Raw genomic sequence first — 13,556 nt, forward strand, 5'->3', positions numbered from 1 at the left:
TGATGCCAGTGTTTGGACTTCTATCGTAGGTCTATTGTGCTTTACATTTGTCACATAGTTTCTACTCAATGGAGGAAGATTGTTTGGAGTATATGCCCTTTGTGAGTCTCTGAAGGCATATTAGGGAAATGTATATACTAAGTTGATACCCAGATTTTTGTCCCATTTCTTGTCCTTCACCCAGCTACTACTGTAGAAAGAGCTGTTACACATTTGAAAGTCATAGAAAGAATCAGAAGGCTTAGGCTCTTGTTCTGGTGCTATCTGTAAGAGTTTATAGGACTTTGGCAAGTCAGTTGCCCATCCTGAGGTTTGGTTCATTCATCTGAAAAAGGGGAGTAATGGCAGGCTGTGGGGAACTTTGGATGGGATTGCACAAGTGTCCTGTGGATTTCAAAAATATAACAGGCATATGAAGTGGAATCATGATTTCACAATTTTACATCAGGCTGCCCTGACCAGAACTTCACAACCACTGGACTTCCATCGATGGATACTTTTTCAACTCTGCTATACGTAGAGGAAAACATAAGACTCATCTTTCATTACTCTTTGACTGCTATCCTTTATATTACTTCCTGGAAAGTACACAGTGGTTTATCTGGTGAGGTCATTATGTTTTAGTCAATGGCAAGAGCCCAAAACAAATATCTTTACTGCCTTTTTGAGATAAATACTTGTAAAAGGTTAGTTGGTGCTGTGAAGGATGTCTTTCTATTCAGAAAGAAAAAGAAAGAACTCACAGTGGGCTTCTGATTCCCACTATCAGAAGCTACTTCCTGAGAGCTACTTACCCGCTTCAAGTAAACTTGACCCCAGCATGAAGAGATCAGCTTGTCCTTAGTGGAGAGAAGCAGGAAAAGAGTGTATATCTCCATCATTTGTCTATCCTACTGCAGCTTATCTTCTGTCTTTGCAGACCAATGTTTGTAACTAAACTTCTTTATTTTTGTTAGGAAAGCATTGGAAGAGAGGATAACTGTAGTCAAGGAAAGTCAAAGAGTGCTATAAATGTAAGTACGTTGACATTAATCTCTGGCATATCATCTTCCGTCTGGATTTATCGCTACCTTCTAATACCTGGTCATCTTCCACATGGCAGAAGCTAATTCCCTAGGTCAAGGGAACACTTTCCAGAACATTTCAATACCTCAGTGTTTTCCTGTTTTCCTGCCTGTGACCAAGAATAGCTTGGCATCTTAGAGGAGCAAGTTTCACATTTGAGGACTCTGCCTTCATCCAGAACAGCGATGGCACAAATGACTTCCCCATTCGGGAGAGTAAGTCACTTGTGTAGTAGAAGTGATAAGGCCTCCATTGTGTGGAAATTTCCAAACATAAAGTAATAACCCCACATTAATCCCACTTATTCCAAGCATTGCACTCATAGAACAAGTCATGGGTTTTTTTCTCAGACACTGAGGTTGCAGAGAGCCAGTGAGAAGAAAACCCAGCACAGCTGACTTAGTAACCAGGTTAGTTTTTTGACAGTCTGTCATGACTTTACGTATTCAGACACTTTCATTAAATGATCAGTGTGAGCCATACCCCATGGTCAATTGGTCATGTATCCCCATTTTATATGAATAATGAATACTGTGAAGTTCATAGAACTTCCATGTCTTCTCATAGCCACTGTACACACAGCCTTCTGTCACTGGATTCTAGACACTCTCTTAAGCCACACTTGATTCCTAGATCAACTTATCCCTATAGATAAGTAGCAGACACTGCAGCTTTTTTAACCAAAGCTAAGGATCATTCTGGAGAGACTTGAGTAGCTAGAGCTTTATTTCTCCAGGCCCCTTCTGGGAAAACAGACTCAACCAAATGACCGATTGATTCTCCTATAAAACTCCTCTGAAAAAAAAATCCCTTTCCCCTAAGCCAGTCCCGAAAAGTCTCCCATTCACTTCTCTTGACTTATTCTGATCTAATTCAAATTCCAGAGACTTCTTAAAAAAGGTTTTGTTTATCCAGACATCTAGAAAGATACAAATAAATACATAGATAGGTATGCCAGTGTGCGCACACGGTGTGCACGCGCGTGCACACACACACACACACACACACACACACACACCTTAATATTAGATGCTACGCTATCTCTTATGTGTTAGTCAATTCTCCCACCTAATTAAGGGCAGAGTGATAGAGCCTGAGGCTATGTTACACTCAACCCACCACAAAGGGTGTGTATGAGAAAGATCTGACAGATGTGCATGGCTGGGTGGAGACTTGTTATCTCATGCTAAATTTTCTTCTGTAATAGAGAGCAGTATGGGTGGCTTGCCAAAACAAGAAAGTGGGTATGTGATATTTCTTTTCTTAAGTGAGATCTTTATCATAATAATGACACAAGTGAGCTCTTTGTAATCACAGTGGAATATGCCATAATGTTATAAACCTATCATTGTAGTGATTCTACATTTTTGTCACTACATTTATGATGAGCTTTGTGGAAAATTGTTGTGGATGTCATCAGACCTTTGATCTTCTCATACAATTTGATAATCCCTTCTCGAGGTTTGTAGCCATCTTATGGTCACCAGAGACAGACTAGCACACGTTGCACAGCTGTGACTTATTACTGATTGGGTCATCTTCCTTAATTTCAGTTAATTTATTAAACAATTTGTAAGGTCTCTATCAGCTTTAGAAGTCTTGAGCTTTATATGTAATTTATTTAATTTCCATAATGAGACTTGCTGTCTCACTTCACTGGCCTTTGAATCATAAAAACTTCAGTCTCAAGTTTATTTACAGTCATAACAGTTCACTAAAATGATATGTTGGCTGAGTCCTGCTATTCAAAGTCTGGTCCACCAACTGGCCCTATCAGCATCGCCTGGGAGCTTGTTAGAAATGCAGAATCTCTGTGCTGAACCCAGATCAACTAAGAGTCCATGTTTTACCAGGATCTCCAAATTATTTAGACGCACATAGAAATTTGGAGTAGAGGGCTGGCAATAGGGACATCCTCCAGGTGTGATGTCAAAGTTATTGTGAGCCATCACCTTCTCAGTGGTACGGTTAGCTCTCAGGGGCCAAGGTGATTCTTAGATTACATGAACTGCTAGGCAGTGAGGAGGTTGGAGCTTCCCTGCTAATTGCCAGTCGACAAATTCTTTCAACTACTGCCAATGATTCAGAGGATCTCTTCTTCCACAGCTTATTTCATAACTTTACATTTTTTGTGTCTATTGGAGAGATTGAATACTGTGGGTCAGCATGATAGGCATTCCTCAGTTTTCTCATATGTACACTATCTGCTTGGTTGTGATTGTAGGAGGTTTCCTTATACTGGTTGGAATATAATTCAAGAATACTGGTTGTTGGGTTTTTTTGTTTGTTTCTGTGGGATTATTTAATAAGTGACCCTGTTCAAATCAAGCACTAAATTTTATTTCTTCCACCATCCATCAGCCAGAATTGCATTTCTGAAAATTAACCTTTTTTTATTTAGTTTATTTATTTTGATAGAGAGGGAGAACAAATAGGTGAGGGACAGAGAGAGAAGACAGAGGATCCGAAGCAGGCTCTGTGCTGACAGTGGAGAGCCTGATGTGGGGCTCAAACTCATGAACTGGGAGATCATGACCTGAGCTGAAGTTGGACACCTACCTGAACCACCCAGGTGCCCCTGAAAACTAACCTTGTTAAATTAACCTTGTTAAAAGCTAATAGACTCTAGAAGTCAGATTTTGAATTAAAGCTTCCATATAGACTTATTTTTTAAGTTTATTTGTTTATTTTGAGAGAAACAGAGACAGCATGAGCAGGAGAGGGGCACAGAGAGAGGGAGAGAAAATCTGAAGCAGAACCTGCACCTTCAGCATGGAGTCTCATGCAGGGCTCGAACCCACAAACTATGAAGTCATGACTTGAGCCAAAACCAAGAATAGGCCACTCAACCAACTAAGTATAGACTTATATAAATGTCTGTTGTGTTTATAATTCAAAGGTTCAAATATAATTTCTTCAGATTTTAGTCATTTATCTACCAAGACACTGGTTTCTTAGGTGATATTTTCAAATTGAAATACAAATACTTAACCTCATCAGGAACTGTCAGCCTCTTGCCTTTCCCCAACATACGCTCCACATGATGAGTAAGGATTCACTTGCATATTGTCCTAGTTTTTGATGGAATCAGTGCAAATCCAGTTGTAGTGAAACACCTCCCACTCTGAATCTGGGTGAGATCCGTGACTGCTACGACCAATAGGATATTGTCAACAGGCCACTAGGCCAATTTCCAGGCCAACTCCTTCAATATTGGCAGCTTCCACTTCCTTGGAACATTCTTTCTTGGAGCCCTGAGACCATCATGCTAGACATGTGGAGGGGCTATATATAGAGAGCTGCACCAGGTCCCAGCTGTGCTAGCCACGCTAGCTCAGACTCCAGACATGTGTGTGAAGAAGCCTGCCTATGACTCCAGCCCCATCTGCAACCCCACTGTAATTGTATGAGAAATACCAAATGAGAAATACACCGCTGAGCCTCCCGGCCTCCAGAACCATGAGAGATAATGCTAAGTTGCTACATTAAGCCACCGAGTTGTGTGGCTGGTTCGCTCTGTAGCAATAGATGACCAGAATAGTTGCTCTGTGTCTGAGAGCTGAAACTCTTGGTTTCAATCAGTTCATCACACTTCAACATTGGTGTCAGTTGAAACTTTCATGGTGGTGCCATTCTGTCCATCTGACAGACCAGAAGCAGGAACAAGGCCTCAGCAATGGGTTGAGAGAAGCTTTGGGAAAGGAGCCTAATAATTGCAGCAATAGTTACATATTTGACTAGACCTTATACCAGTAAAACTTTCCATGTAGAAATATGATAGAAGAAGTCATAAGGAAGTATTTCAAGTGTTTAACTAAATATAAACTTCAAACTTCTATGCCACATCAAGATAATAATGAAAGCATTAATTGTCCACGATACACTGGGAAAATAATTTGTCACAATCATGACAAATCAGTATCTTAACATATAGTTGTCAATTTTTATTTGTTTTTAAAATAGGAACACATATGAAGCTTCTAAGTAAGGCTGAAAGAGCATGTAAACAACTCTTATTTCTTGGAGACTTTCATTCTCCTACTCCACTCTGAACCAGATGCTTTCCAACCGGAGGCAAAGATGTCATCCTGGGACATCTTTTTACTCTTCTACCTCTTATACAGATCCCATATCTTCTTTGATTATTATTTGTTTATTTCTTCTTCTCTCATTTTGCTGGAGCACACCTTAGAGTACCTTACTTAGAACAGGTACATGTGAAATAAATCTTATGGGTACTTACCTGAAAAAAAAAAGTTTATATTTTGCTCTCATATATTTTCTTACATGCATAGTAGCAGCCTGCCTGCTGGAATCCTGTTTGAGGAGGCGAGAAATAGTCTGAACTCTTCCCCAATATGAATTTTTATATGACACCTCTGTTTCTACTCACTTCCATTTTCCATTTTGTCTGCTGCTTCCAAGTTGTGAGCCCCACCTGTATTCTTTACCATATATCACCTCTTCTTTCACCCATAGTTTTCTTACATGTTTTTGGTTGTATGGTTCTCTCTGACATACTGCATCAGTGAGAGCCCCAGCAAGAAACAGATGGCGTTTTACGAAATAAGATTATGTAAAGAAGCTTTAATAAAATTAACAAAGCTGTGAGCAGAGTCCAGGGAGCCACAAAAAACAGGGAAGACCCAAAGGATGGAGGAAGACAGTAATGAGGAGAAACCAATAAGAGAGAGGTTTTTAACGAGAGTTGCTTTTAATGCAGGGATAAGATAGTCTGCAGCAAACCAACAAGTAAGGTGGCAGGGAGAATAGATTCCCTAACCCGAAAAATTTCTTTCTGAGGATCCCTATTGGAGTAGTCCAATCAGAAGTCAGGGGGCAAGAGCACCCTTTGACGGAGTTCATGAAGGACAGATTTCTGGGAGAGATACCAGAGTGGGAAAAGGTAGAAAGTAGATGTGCAAGGACAAAGGGAAGATACCCAGCACATCTGCTAAATCAGTTGCCACTCTTTCATCTGGATTCTTTCTTTAATAAAGGGGTAGATATTTCTCATCTGAATCTATGCCATCCCTCTGAATAGTTTTTCTTGTAGGAGAAAAAAATAAATGTCCATCATCAGTCCTCAAGTTATTTAACCCATATATATATAGTTAATTAATAGTTAATTGTTTTGCAAAATAGGATCTAGTTCATTGTTATCCCAGTCCATATATATATATTTTTTTTACCACTGAATATTGTTCTGGTATACTCCGTTTACTATTCAATGTTATACCCATACAATGTAATTTATTTGGTTCCATAAAAAGTACAACTCTTTCAGCATTTTAATGGCCCCCCAAAGATGTCTGTGGGTTAATGATGCTGGATCTGTGAATGTTACATTGCATGATAAAAGGGACTTTGCAGGTCTTCAGAAGTTAAAGATTGTAAAGTGGAGAGGTTATTCTGGATTACTTGGGTGGGCCAAATGCAATCACAAAAGCCCCTATAAAAGAGAGGCAGGGGGCTCAGAGTCAGAGAGGGAGATGGCAGGAGGATGCAATCAGAGGTCAGAGTGATGTCATTACTGGAAGGGGGCCATGGACCAGGGCATGTGGGCAGCCTTTAGAGGCAGGAGAGCAAAAGGAATGGATTCCCTGCTGGAGCCTCCAAAAGGAATGCAGTCCTGCCGACACCTTGATTTTAATTCCGTAAGACACAATTTTGGACTTCTGATCTCAAAAAACTATAAAATAAATTTGCATTGTTTTAAGCCATTGAGTTTGTGGGAATGTGTCACCGCAGCAATAGGAAACTAACAAGAACCTTCTTCTTCTTCCTCTTTTTTTTTTTTTCATGGTAGAGTTAGAACCATATAATAAGGTCACCGTGAGGCAATCTGAAGTTGCAAACTTCATCCTGGTTCTCAAGGCTGGGCTGCATCTCTGTTCCCTTATTCTTTAGGCTCGCTTTGGGGCACAGCTGCCTTCATGCCTGATATTACAACTCCAGTCTTCATTTGCTTCATCAAACATTTCACCTTTTTATCATCTAAGCGTTTTCACACACAGCATCCTCATAACCTGAAGCTTGTCTTTCAACTTTTCATTCTTCGGGACTCATTTATATACCTCTCAGTGAATCTCTTCCTCTATTCCAAAGGCAGGTACCCTGGTTTATCCCATCTCACATATTTTTCTTTTCAGTCCTATGAGGTATCCCAATTAAAATAGTTACTTTCATATATATTAGCTGTGAACTTTTGGCGCCACTTTACAATATGAACTTCAATTTTTATTAATAAAGTCAGAAGTACTTATCTCATGGAGTTATTGCAGTGAATAGTTGAAGTGATATTTAGAGTAGTTCTCCAAACACAACCAAATCTTGCTGAAACTACTAAACATGCTTTTCTCTCAATCTGAATGACTAGATCTTGTATCTCTTTAGATCTGTTTTATTTTTAATTAAAATTTTTTTAATGTTTATTAATTTTTGAGAGAGAGATAGAGTGCAAGTGGGGAAGGGGCAGAGAGGGAGGGAGACACAGAATCTGAAGCAGGCTCCAGGCTCTGAGCTGTCAGCACAGAGCCTGACGCAGGGCTCGAACTCACAAATCGTGAGTTCATGACTTGAGCCGAAGTCAGATGCTTAACCGCCTGAGCAACCTAGGTGCCCCTCTTTAAATCTGTTTTAAATGTAATCTCTTCAGAGAACAGGTATCCTGGATGGAATCAGGAAGTGAGAAAAATTTATCCAAGACTAGAAAGAACTCCAGCCACCCAACCCACCACTCAGGCCTTATGCGGGGTAAAGACAGCTGTGGGGGGCAGAGAGGTCAGAGCACCACTTCCTGGCTGCTCTGTTGGGGAAACAAGAAAGACCCTTGGAAGACATGGTTGTACAAGATGACTAGACAACTAGAAATTCTAATAAAACATGACTTTGCTCTAAACATAACACAGAAACAATAGAGAAAACTACAAGACCCAAAGGGGCCATGAATCTCAGAGAGTGGTGATCCTAGGTTCACCCAGACTAGGGCTGAGGACCTTAGTGGTGCCCCTACATGACCCACAACCAGTGGCATAACTCTAGAGGCATAAAACCCTCAGGAGAACTGGGGCCATTTTCCTCCAGCAGAGTGGGGACTTGGAAGCAAATATTAAGCTATAGACAATGAAAGTGTATTTCTTAGACATCTCTAGGTTGAGCAACAATGCCTGCTTAAAACTCTTCTGGAGTTTTTCTCTCCCATTAGAAGTTTCATGGGAGCCAGGACAAGAGTTAGCCTGATGCTGTTTTCATAAACTGATCTTCAATAAAAACTTTTAGATGAGTGACTAGAATGACTATTGAGATTCTTATCCCATTGTAAGCATGCACATGGGCATTCACACTGTACTTTCTGCATTCAAGAAGAACTTTACTATGGTCTTTCTGTCTTGTATTTCAGAATTTGTTTTATATATCTGTGGAGGGAGGAGGGAGTAAAGAAAAAAGGTTTATTGCAAGGCTCTAAAATCAAACATGTTTTAATGAAAATGCTTTCTTCTTTGGGGATGAATCTGAAATTTGGTATACTGGTCTATAATCAAGGCCAATTTCTATTGAAAATAATGCTGAGTTTTGTCTGAGCTCACTGACAATGAAAATGTGGAAAAGCTGGAAAATACAGCTGGACAGAATTAAGTTTGTTTCCTTCCACGGTGGTAAATGAGGTCAGTGTCTGGAGTAAGATACTATGTCCAGTCATATTTAGTCAACCTGGTGAACTGTCTCCAACCCTATCCCAAAGTATCAAGGGTTTGAGGGGCTTTCCTACCCACCCCCCACCCAGCAATTAATCTGCTTAACCAATAAAGAGGACATATCCTGACCTAGCATTTGAAACTGTGAGGTCTTTACTTCCAGAAACAGTGTTAAAACAGTGAATATGTGTTTATTTAATTTTGTTTTGCAGGGAATCTTTTATTCATAGAGGCACCACAGCAACTGAAAGAATACCTAGCACATATTAGGTACTCAATAAAATATTTATTGAGTGAAAAGCACCCATTTTACCTCTATTTCATAGTCCCTACCTCTAAGTCCCTCTTGTTCTGTGTATCCCAAAAGGAGTGACTCAAAATTAGCTGATAAAAGAACTTAAACATCCAAAGCTAAGGAGAAAAATACATAGAAACAGATCGATCTCCTAAAATGTAGAGAAAGAGGAACTCATATATGAGAAAGAAATTCTGTATTTCCCTCTATATGCAAAATGAAAAGGTTATTAATGTTGAATAAATGTCAAAGACTTCGGGATAGCATACAGAAATTACAATCCAACGGGCACCGGGTGGCTCAGTTGGTTGAGCGTCCAACTCTTTTTTTTTTGTAAAATTTATTGTCAAGTTAGCTAACATACTGTATACAGTGTGCTCTTGGCTTCAGGAGTAGATTCCCATGATTCATCACTTACGTACAACACCCAGTGCTCATCCCAACAAGTGCCCTCCTCAATGGCAATCACCTATTTTCCCCACCCCCATCAACCCTCAGTTTGTTCTCTGTATTTAAGAGTCTCTTATGGAACATGTATTTTATTTAAAAAAATTTTTTTAATGTTTATTTATTTTTTTTAAAAAAAAATTTTTTTTTTCAACGTTTATTTATTTTTGGGACAGAGAGAGACAGAGCATGAATGGGGGAGGGGCAGAGAGAGAGGGAGACACAGAATCGGAAACAGGCTCCAGGCTCTGAGCCATCAGCCCAGAGCCTGACGCGGGGCTCGAACTCACGGACCGCGAGATCGTGACCTGGCTGAAGTCGGACGCTTAACCGACTGCGCCACCCAGGCGCCCCATAATGTTTATTTATTTTTGAGACAGAGAGAGACAGAGCATGAATGGGGGAGGGTCAGAGAGAGAGGGAGACATAGAATCCGAAGCAGGCTCCAGGCTCTGAGCTGTCAGCACAGAGCCCGACGCGGGGCTCGAACTCACGGACTGTGAGATCATGACCTGAGCCGAAGTCGGACGCTCAACCGACTGAGCCACCCAGGCACCCTGAACATGTATTTTAAACAAAAACAGCAACAAAAGATTTTGAAACTCTTCCTCATTTGACAGATGTGGAAACTGAGGCACAGGGAATGATTCTACCATGAGAGTTAAGGTTAGAGTACACATCTTCTAAGTTATAATCCAAAAATTTCTCCAGAATACTGCCTTTCCCTTTATATAACAAGGAAAAAATGTTTAGAAGGTTATTCATGTCTCTTGTAAGGCTTGCAAGTAATTCTGTGCATCTATTGTTTGGTGGGAGATCTTGTGGTTAGGAACAAGCCTGGGCCAAGAGCCGCATTGCATGGCTGAATAGAAACCTGAAAAGATCTTTAATTGTACCATTTTGAAGGTAAACAATTCATTCAAGTGTGTTTAAAAATCAGAGCAAGTGATTCATCTTGATGTGGATCTGGGTGGGATTAGAAAGCAAATCTTCCTTCCTTTTTTTAAAAATACAGTATTTCTGTGCAGATGAGATGAAGGTACTCACAGCGCCTGATCACTGTGATTTTGGACTATGATTGGTTGACACGCAGAGAGAACCCTCAAGTTCCTGACCTTTCAGGAAGTGTACCGGATATGAGGTAACGTTGGTGGAGAGAGGCTGATATTTAAGCCAATATGCAGTGATTCTTTAGACTTTGGGGGCATTTAGAATAATTTTCAATTAGTTACGGCAATACCCCACAAAGGAGGTTCAGAGAGGAAAGTAGGGAAGGCCAGACAACTTTTGAGAATAACTGAACTGAAAGAAAAACTTGAAGGCTGAGCTGAAGGAGGCTTCGGTGGTATAAATATGACCTACACAATAGAGGAACGCAGTTCAGCAAGCCACAAAGAGCCCCCTAAAGTGAAATTTAAATAAATTATAATGAACATTAAAAATATAAAACATAAGGGCAAAGCCTGATAAATGTAACCACATGAAAATTAAAAACATAAACTCTTAATTATTAAAAGATACCATGAAGAGAGTGAAAAAGATAAGCCACACATTGGAAGAAGATATTTTTAACACATGTAATGGACAGAGAGCCCACGTCCAGAATATATAAAGACTTCCTCTTTATTAAAAAGAAAGAAATGAAAATAAAACGAAGAGACACAAATAGGCATTTCTCAGGAAATAGAAACACAGATGACCGTAAGCTGATAGAATGTTGCTCAATTGTATTACCAGAAAAACACAAATGAGACCACTAAGCTGATATTTCACACAGAGCAGTTTGATAAAATTATGCAGCTGGATTATAGGAAATGTTGATGAGCGTGTGGGGCAGAGGAGACTATCATCCCCTGCTAGTGGAGCATATTAGTACAACTCTTTTGGGGGAGAAATGGAATTACCTAGTAAATCTGAACATGTTTCTGGCATAAAACACAGCAGTTCCTCTCTTAGGTGATTATCCTAGGTAGGCTGAGCCTGTACTCTGGAATAGGGGCCAGGCACCAGGATATTCACAGCAGTGTCAGCAAAATACTGGGAAATTCTAAATGCATCTAAATGTTCAGCCCAGCTAAATGACTAAATAAACTGAAGTATTCATGAGCTGAAATAGTAACCACAGGAAACAAGAATTCATCCATTATCAACAGGGATGAATCTCAAACACATAATGACGGCAAATAAGCATAAATGATTACCCTATTTACATAAAGGATCAAAACAAAAACTAAATAATTTATTCAATGCAGATACAGAAATAGGTAGTAAAAGTACAGAGAAAAGCACGGAAATAATTGAGACAAAATTGAGGATTAGGATTACCCCTTGCAGGGAGGAAAAGCAATGACAGAAGATAGATTCATGGCCATAAAACTTTTGGTTGGGTATTGGCATTTTTGGTTTTATTACTATCATTTAGCCATTCAGATGTGTCCTATATGCTTTATAATGTTTGATATATTTCAATATAAAAAAAATGCCCAAAGTCAGCTGAAGAAGAGAAAGAATAACACAAGTAGTAGATGGGGAAAGCAAGATTGAATATACATATATCTGTATCTATCTATCTATATATGTATGTTTATATATCTCTATCTATCTCTCTCTCTATCTATAGCCTACTTAATGACCCCAGCACCACTCTGCTAACTCATTTGTGGCTCTCAAGGAAGTTTTTTTTTTGGTCCAGCCACCCAGTTATCCCACTCAAATCTACCCCATGCATTCTGGATTAAAGACATTAGTGTTTCACAAGAAACCATGGCAAATAATCAGACTCTGTACTCTTCTGTTTCTAACTAGCTCATCTTGAGCAGTTTCATGGTAAGAATATATGTATTTTACGTTCAATATAGCACATGTGTTCAGTTCTAGCTGAAGCAGGCTTATCTTCTGCAGGAGATAAGGGAATCATAATTTTGCCTACCCTAATCATCAGAACCTTGGATGTACCTGTTAGGAAGATGGGTTTGAATCTTGGTCCAATGCTAATTTGCCATATTATATCTGGCAGTTGAATTTACTCATATGAACTCGTTTCCTCCTTTCAATGCAAATAGTAATTCTAGACTGTGCTGTTCTGAGAATGCACACAAAACCACATAGCAGATTATCTGGCAAACCTAAATGACAGCCTTTAAAGAAACTGTCAGATTAGTTCCAACTAGCCTGTATATATACAGAATGTTTCATGGAGAGATTCTCTTACTTTAGACTGACTGAACTTCACACTGCGGTTTGAGAATTTTATACAGTCTACCAGAATCTTAATCTTGTGTGTGTGTGTGTGTGTGTGTGTGTGTGTGTTCACAAAGCAAACTATAAACGATATATAATAATAACAATTTCAAATTTCTCAGCCCTAAGAATTGAAACCCTGGTATCTACTTTGCACATTCTCCTGTGTTTCTTTTTGCCTCTGTGCCTCAGTTTTTTTTCTGCATTGCTGTAGGCGTTTCTAGGTATAAGAGCACATATCAGGGATCCGGGAGAATGCACAATCCTTAGTTTGCAGTCAAACAAAGTTCAGTCCTCATTATCTTTAACTACTCTGGAGTCTTTGTTTAAAATTCACTAAATTTAAGAAGGTACTCTCTGTCTTCAATACATTCAGTAACAATCTGCTGGCAATTACTTATCCCCAGGGAATTGCACTGAGTTGTGCCTGCTGCACCGTTCTGTTCTCTCTGCTTCTGCATTACAACTTCATCTCTTAACAATGATCTCTGTGTTCTGCTTTTGAGCCAAGATGGCCAAGTTGAGATTTATATCCATTCCTTTTGGCAAGAAGGAAGTCTAAGAAATACCCCAGTTACAGAGATGCCTGAACTGAATTGTTATACCCCTTAAAAACTGAGGACTTTACTCCTGAAATAGTTTATAGTAACGATAGTGGAAGAAAAACAACCACAGTTCAGAATGACCCAAAGATTTTTTTTTTTTTCAATTAATGAGAAAAGATAAAATCTGATTCAACTCTATAAGCCGTTCATCAACATATCTCCTGTATTTAGCATGGTGATTGGAATGTGATCTGTTATAATGCAGAT

At 39.4% G+C, this 13,556-nt stretch overlaps 1 long non-coding RNA gene across 1 annotated transcript in view; it reads left to right on the forward strand.

The window, feature by feature from the left end:
- Positions 1-954: 954 nt before the first annotated feature.
- LOC147571864 (uncharacterized) overlaps positions 955-13,556 on the forward strand; it is a 95,263-nt gene continuing 82,661 nt past the window's right edge. Inside the window, exon 1 of the long non-coding RNA XR_015246628.1 lies at positions 955-1,013. This is a non-coding gene — a long non-coding RNA (uncharacterized LOC147571864). The remainder of the gene's footprint in view (positions 1,014-13,556) is intronic.

The sequence above is a fragment of the Puma concolor genome, chromosome F2, assembly GCF_028749965.1.
Source record: "Puma concolor isolate L17-30 chromosome F2, mPumCon1.1.hap2, whole genome shotgun sequence".
NCBI classification, from domain to species: domain Eukaryota; kingdom Metazoa; phylum Chordata; class Mammalia; order Carnivora; family Felidae; genus Puma; species Puma concolor.